The following is a 6,429-nucleotide window of genomic DNA, read 5'->3' as shown; positions in this document are numbered from 1 at the left end:
AAAATGAAGATCCTTCTGATGTACACACACACACACACACACACACACACACACACACACACACACACACTCTCACTCTATCTCTCTCTCCTTCTCCTAATCTACCTCACACTGCTTTTTTCAATTGATGCACTGACCCCCTCTCCGACTCCCCCGGACTCGACCCGATAGACATCGACAGAGATGCCCACCTTCGGGAGCGACTCCCGGACCGGGCGATTCCCCAGAAAAGACCGGACGCTACACTCCGCCGGACTCTTTCGCTTAACCGCTCTCACCCCAGAGAAATCGTGATCTCAGGTTGCGGGTGAGAAAGGCCGCTTTCCCCAAAACCGAGGAGATCCCCCATCTCCGTACAGAGGGCGGTCCGGTCGGAACGCCGGGCCCCCGTGGCCGACGCTCCCGACGTACAATCCGTGAGACGCGTTCCCCACCCGATCGACGCCGAAAACCGTCTCACGCTCGACTCTCCGGGGTTCGTTTTCCAAAATGACCGACAGGGAGACCGGGAACTTGCCCGCTTTTCTCCTCTAATGACACCTTTGCACTCTACACCCCGGAAGCGACCGTCGGACCCAGAAAGGTCCCTTCGAAGGACGACGGAGGGCGTACGGAGCGACTCCGTCGACGGGACCGTGGGCGCCCAGAGAAGAGACCCGTCTATAGAATTAAGGGCCCCGGGCCTCCTCGCACCCACGATCCGGCCAAACGGAGTCGCTTCCCCGCACGGAACCCCGGGCGCCGGATCTAGGACCGTGTTCTGAATCGACGGTGGCCGCCTCTGCCTCCGGGCTCTCTTTACCAAACCGACTCAACCGCACCCCCTCAAAATGCTCGCACAGAAGCACACACACACACACACACACACACACACACACACACACACACACACACTAAAGAAAAAAGAAAAAAGAAAAAAATTGGGATTTTGACAAAACCCATCACCTTCCCTTAGATTCCGGTTTTCGCTCCATTGCAGGGGGATGATCCTCGTCTCCCCGAAGACTCCGAGAGCTCCGTGTATCTCCTCCACGTCGGCACGAGACGGGCCACGCCGAAGCGATCTTTCCGGTTTCTTTCCCCTATGTGCACAGATGAGGGTGAGTCATTAAAGGAGGATCTGAATGACCGCTAAGATATCTGGAAGGGGCCCACGGACGGACGGGGGAAGACCCAGCCTCCGAGGTACGCACTGAAGATGAGGGCGACGCCGCCTCGTGGGGTCGCTACGGTACGACTCTACTCCCGGTCTCGGGGGTCCCTTTTCCTAACTCGACGTCAGAGTCTCCGGAAACTGACCGCCGACCGCTCATTCTGACGGCCACCTCTCATTAAAGTCCCTATATTTTTTGTTCCTCCAAACAGAATCACAGACACCGGTAACCCCCAGGCCTCCGTCCTCACCGGACGCCTCCCCGTCCCGGCCGAGCTGCCGTCACGCCCCGAAGGGTCCCTTCCGAGGAGACGGGGTCCGTACGGGGACACTCCTTGGCGGGACCGTGGGCGCGCAGAGCCGAGACCCATCTATAGAATTAAGGGCCCCGGGCCTCCTCGGACCCACGGTCCGGCCAAACGGAATCCGGTCCCCGCACGGAGTCCCGGACCCCTTTTCCGGGAGAGGCTTCCGGGGCCACGGGACCCAACCCTGCCTGTGGACCCTCTACCCCGACAAACAAAAACTCTACCTAACCCTCTCTAGTCTCTCAGACAGACAGACAGACACACACACACACACACACACACACACACACACACACACACACACACTTTTCCCCAAAACCAACACCTTCCCTTGAATCCAATGTCTCCCGGGGCCGCACGGTCACCATCCTCAGAGCCGGGGGAACGCCAGGGGGGCGGGAGGCTTTGTCAGGGTCGGCCGGACGGCAGTCGGGACCCGGTCGCTCGGTTCCGCTCTCTTCCGCCGTTTGTACAGAATGTGCCGGCTCCAAAACACCACAAACCGGACGTCACCCCCGGGTCCACGGGGGGACCTCCCAAAGGATCCGGGGAGGGGCCGCCTTCTCGCTCGGACGAAGCGGAGTCCTCTGGGGGGGCCGGTGCGCTTTCCCGTTCCGTCTCTGGCCGGGACGGGCCTCTCTCCTCTTCCTCTGAACAAGGGGAACAAAAAATTTCAAACACAGTATTACAAATGACACTTTTTTGGTCCATCCCAGTGACAAAGCGAATATCATTCATCGCTCTGGAACAATCTGCAACCGGAGGGAGTAGCTGACCTGCCGGGGACTAGAACTTTTGAGCATTTTTTCAAGACTTCATAGGGGGCACTAGGACTCCGAGGCACCGGAGAACTCTCGGAAAAGACGGTCGAGCCAAAAACCGAGACGCTCCGGGAGTTCCGGGAATCCAGATTCCCGAAGACGAGAACAAACATTTTCTCCTCACCTGCCCTCGGATTTTTGAAGTCGTCCTAGTTTCCGGATTCTTCCCGACAGCGTTCCGTGACGTGACCGTGCGTTTGGAGAAAAGATGATAATGCTCGGAGCTAGCTGAACAAGGTATAGATTAAAAAAACAAACAAAATATTTTAAACCTGAAATGTTCTAAAACACATAATTACGACAATCAGAATGCAGATCCACCTGACGTACACACACTCACACACACACACACACACACTCTCTCTCTCCCTCTCTCTCTCTCTTTTTCTCTCTCCTAATCTCCCAATCACTGCCTTTTTTCCGTTTATCCTTTCACCCCCTCCGACTCCCCCGGCAATAACCCACTAGAGATCGGCAGAGAACCCACCTTCGGGAGCGACTCACGGTCCGGGCGATTCCCCGGAAAACACCGGACACGAGAATCCGCCCGACTCTTTCGCTTAACCGCTCTCCCCCCAGACAAATCCTTATCTCAAGTTTTGGGGCAGAAAGGCAGCTTGCCCCAAAGCCGAGGAGATCCCCCGTTTCCGTACGGAGGGCGGCCCGATCGGAACGCCGACGCTCCCGACGTGACGCCGCAAGGCCCGTGAAACTCATTCCGCGCCCGATCGACGCCTAAATCCGTCTCGTGCTCGAGTCTCCGGGGTTTGTTGTCCAAAATGACCACGAGGGAGACCGAAAACTTGCCCGCCTTTCTCCTGAATTGACACCTTCCCATTCTAAACCCTGAAAGCGACCGTCAGACCCAGAAAAAGTCCCTTCAAAGGACGACGGAGGGCGTACGGAGTGACTCCGGAGACGGGACCGTGGGCGCCCAGAGCCGAGACCCGTCTATAGAATTAAGGGCCCCGGGCCTCCTCACGACCACGGTCCGGCCAAACGGAGCCGGTTCCCCGTACGCAACCCCGGCCGCCCTATCGGGGACCGCGTTCTGACTCGACGGTGGCCTCCTCTACCTCCGGGCTGTCTTTTCCAAACCCGACTCAACCTCACCCCCTTAAAATGCTCTCACAGAAACAAACACACACACACACACACACACACACACACGAAAAAACAAATTGGATTTCACCAAACCCGATACCTTCCCTTAGATTCCGTTATTTGCTCCATTACAGGGGGATGATCCTCGTCACCCTGGAGAATCCAAGCGGTCCGTGTATCGCCTCCACGTCGCCACGAGACGGACCACGCCGAAGCGGTCGTTCCGGTTTCTTCCCCCTGTGAGCAAGATGAAGGGGGGTCAAAAAAGGTGGACCCAAATGACCGCTAAGGTATCGGGAAGGGATCCACGGATGGAGGGGGAAGACCCGGCCTCCTAGCTGGACACCGAAGACGAGGGCGACGCCCCCCTCATTTAGGAACGACTCTACTGCCCTCCTCGGGGGTCCCTTTTCCTAACTCGATGTCGGACTCTCCAGAAACTGGACCGCCACCTCTCTTTCTGACGGCCACCTCCCAGTAAAGTCCCTATATTTTCGGTTCCTCCAAAGAGGATCACAGACACCGGTAACCCCCCGGCCTCCGCCCTCGCCGGACGCCTCCCCGTCCCGGCCGAGCCGCCGTCACACACGGAAGGGTCCCTTCCGAGGAGACGGGGTCCGTACGGGGCGATTCCGTAGGCGGGACCGTGGGCGCGCAGAGCCGAGACCCGTCTATAGAATTAAGGGCCCCGGGCCTCCTCAGACCCACGGTCCGGCCAAACGGAATCCGTTCCCCACACGGAGCCGCGTACCCCTTTTCCTGGAGTGGCTTCCAGGGCCACGGGACCCGACCCGGCCTGTGGACCCTCTGACGCTCCCGCCAAAATGAAAAAATTCTGCCTAACCCTCTATAGGCTCTCAGACAGACAGACAGACAGACAGACAGACACACACACACACACACACACACACACACACACACACAATTTTCCCAAAAGGCAACACTTTCCCTTGGATTCAATGTCTCCCGGGGCCGCACGGTCACCATCCTCAGAGCCGGGGGAACGCCAGGGGTGCCGGAGGCTTCGTGACGGTCGGCCGCTTGGAAGCCGGGACCCGGTCGATCGGTTCCGCTCTCTTCCGCCGTTTGTACAGAATGTGCCGGCTCCAAAACACCACAAACCGGACGTCACCCCGGGTCCACGGGGGGACCTCCCGACGGATCCGGGGAGGGGCCGCCTTCTCGCTCGGACGAAGCGGAGTCCTCTTGGGGGGCCGGTGCGCTTTCCCGTTCCGTCTCTGGCCGGGACGGGCCTCTCTCCTCTTCCTCTGAACAAGGGGAACAAAAAATTTCAAACACAGTATTACAAATGATACTTTTTTGGTCCATCCCAGTGGCAAGGCGAATATCATTCATCGCTCAGGAACAATCTGCAACCGGAGCGAGTAGCTGATCTTCCGGGGACTAGAACTTCTGAACATTTTTTCAAGACTTCATAAGGGGCACTAGGACTCCGAGGCACCGGAGAACTCTCGGAAAAGACGGTCGAGCCAAAAACCGAAACGCTCCGGGAGTTCCGGGAATCCAGATTCCCGAAGACGAGAACAAACATTTTCTCCTCACCTGCCCTCGGATTTTTGAAGTCGTCCTAGTTTCCGGATTCTTCCCGACAGCGTTCCGTGACGTGACCGTGCGATTGGAGTAAAGATGATAATGCTCGGAGCTAGCTGAACAAGATATAGATTAAAAAAACAAACAAAATATTTTAAACCTGAAATCTTCTAAAACACATAATTACGACAATCAGAATGCAGATCCACCTGACGTACACACACACACACACACACACACACACACTCTCTCTCTCTCTCTCTCTCTCTCTCTCTCTCTTTCTCTCTCCTAATCTCCCAAACACTGCCTTTTTTCCGTTTATCCTTTCACCCCCTCCGACTCCCCCGGCAATAACCCATTAGAGATCGGCAGAGAACCCACCTTCGGGAGCGACTCACGGTCCGGGCGATTCCCCGGAAAACACCGGACACGAGAATCCGCCCGACTCTTTCGCTTAACTGCTCTCTCCCCAGACAAATCCTTATCTCAAGTTTTGGGGCACAAAGGCAGCTTTCCCCAAAGCCGAGGAGATCCCCCGTTTCCGTACGGAGGGTGGCCCGTTCGGATCGCCGACGCTCCCGACGTGACGCCGCAAGGCCCGTGAAACTCATTCCGCCCCCGATCGACGCCAAAATCGGTCTCACGCTCGAGTCTCCGGGGTTCGTTGTCCAAAATGACCACGAGGGAGACCGAACACTTACCCACCTTTCTCCTGAATTGACACCTTCCCATTCTAAACCCTGAAAGCGACCGTCAGACCCAGAATAAGTCCCTTCGAAGGACGACGGAGGGCGTATGGAGTGACTCCAGAGACAGGACCGTGGGCGCCCAGAGCTGAGACCCGTCTAGAGAATTAAGGGCCCCGGGCCTCCTCACGACCACGGTCCGGCCAAACGGAGCCGGTTCCCCGTACGGAACCCCGGCCGCCCTATCGGGGACCGCGTTCTGACTCGACGGTGGCCTCCTCTGCCTCCGGCCTGTCTTTCCCAAACCCGACTCAACCTCACCCCCTTAAAATGCTCTCACAAAAACAAACACACACACACACACACACACACAAAAAAAAAAAAAAAAAAAAAAAATTTTTGGATTTCACCAAACCCAATACCTTCCCTTAGATTCCATTTTTTGCTCCATTACAGGGGGGTGATCCGCGTCGCCCCGGAGAATCCAAGCGGTCCGTGTATCGCCTCCACGTCGGTACGAGACGGGCCCCGCCGAAGCTGTCGTTCCGGTTTCTTCCCCCTGTGGGCACAGATGAGGGTGGGTCAAAAAAGGAGGACCGGAATACCCACAAAGGTATCGTGAAGTGACCCACGAACGTATGGAGGAAGACCCGGCCTCCTAACCGGAGACCGAAGAAGGGGGCGACGCCACCTCGTTTGGGTACGACTCTACTGCCGTTCTCGGGGGACCCTTTTCCTAACTCGAGATCAGCGTCTCCTGAAACTGCACTGCCGACCTCGCTTTCTGACGGCCACCTCCCATTAAA

The 6,429-nt window shown here is 57.1% G+C and overlaps 1 long non-coding RNA gene across 1 annotated transcript; it reads right to left on the bottom strand.

Moving 5' to 3' along the window:
• Positions 1-2,024: 2,024 nt before the first annotated feature.
• Positions 2,025-3,613, bottom strand: LOC119937472. The gene is made up of 3 exons (XR_005454119.1): positions 3,487-3,613; positions 2,407-2,510; positions 2,025-2,111 (listed from the first exon to the last, which is right to left on the bottom strand). It is a non-coding gene; the product is annotated as an uncharacterized LOC119937472 (long non-coding RNA).
• Positions 3,614-6,429: the final 2,816 nt, after the last annotated feature.

The sequence above is a fragment of the Tachyglossus aculeatus genome, chromosome 15 (genome assembly GCF_015852505.1).
Source record: "Tachyglossus aculeatus isolate mTacAcu1 chromosome 15, mTacAcu1.pri, whole genome shotgun sequence".
In the NCBI taxonomy this organism is placed as follows: Eukaryota; Metazoa; Chordata; class Mammalia; order Monotremata; family Tachyglossidae; genus Tachyglossus; species Tachyglossus aculeatus.
Note: the sequence above shows the minus strand (reverse complement) of the source record. Positions and strands in the feature narration are given on the sequence as shown.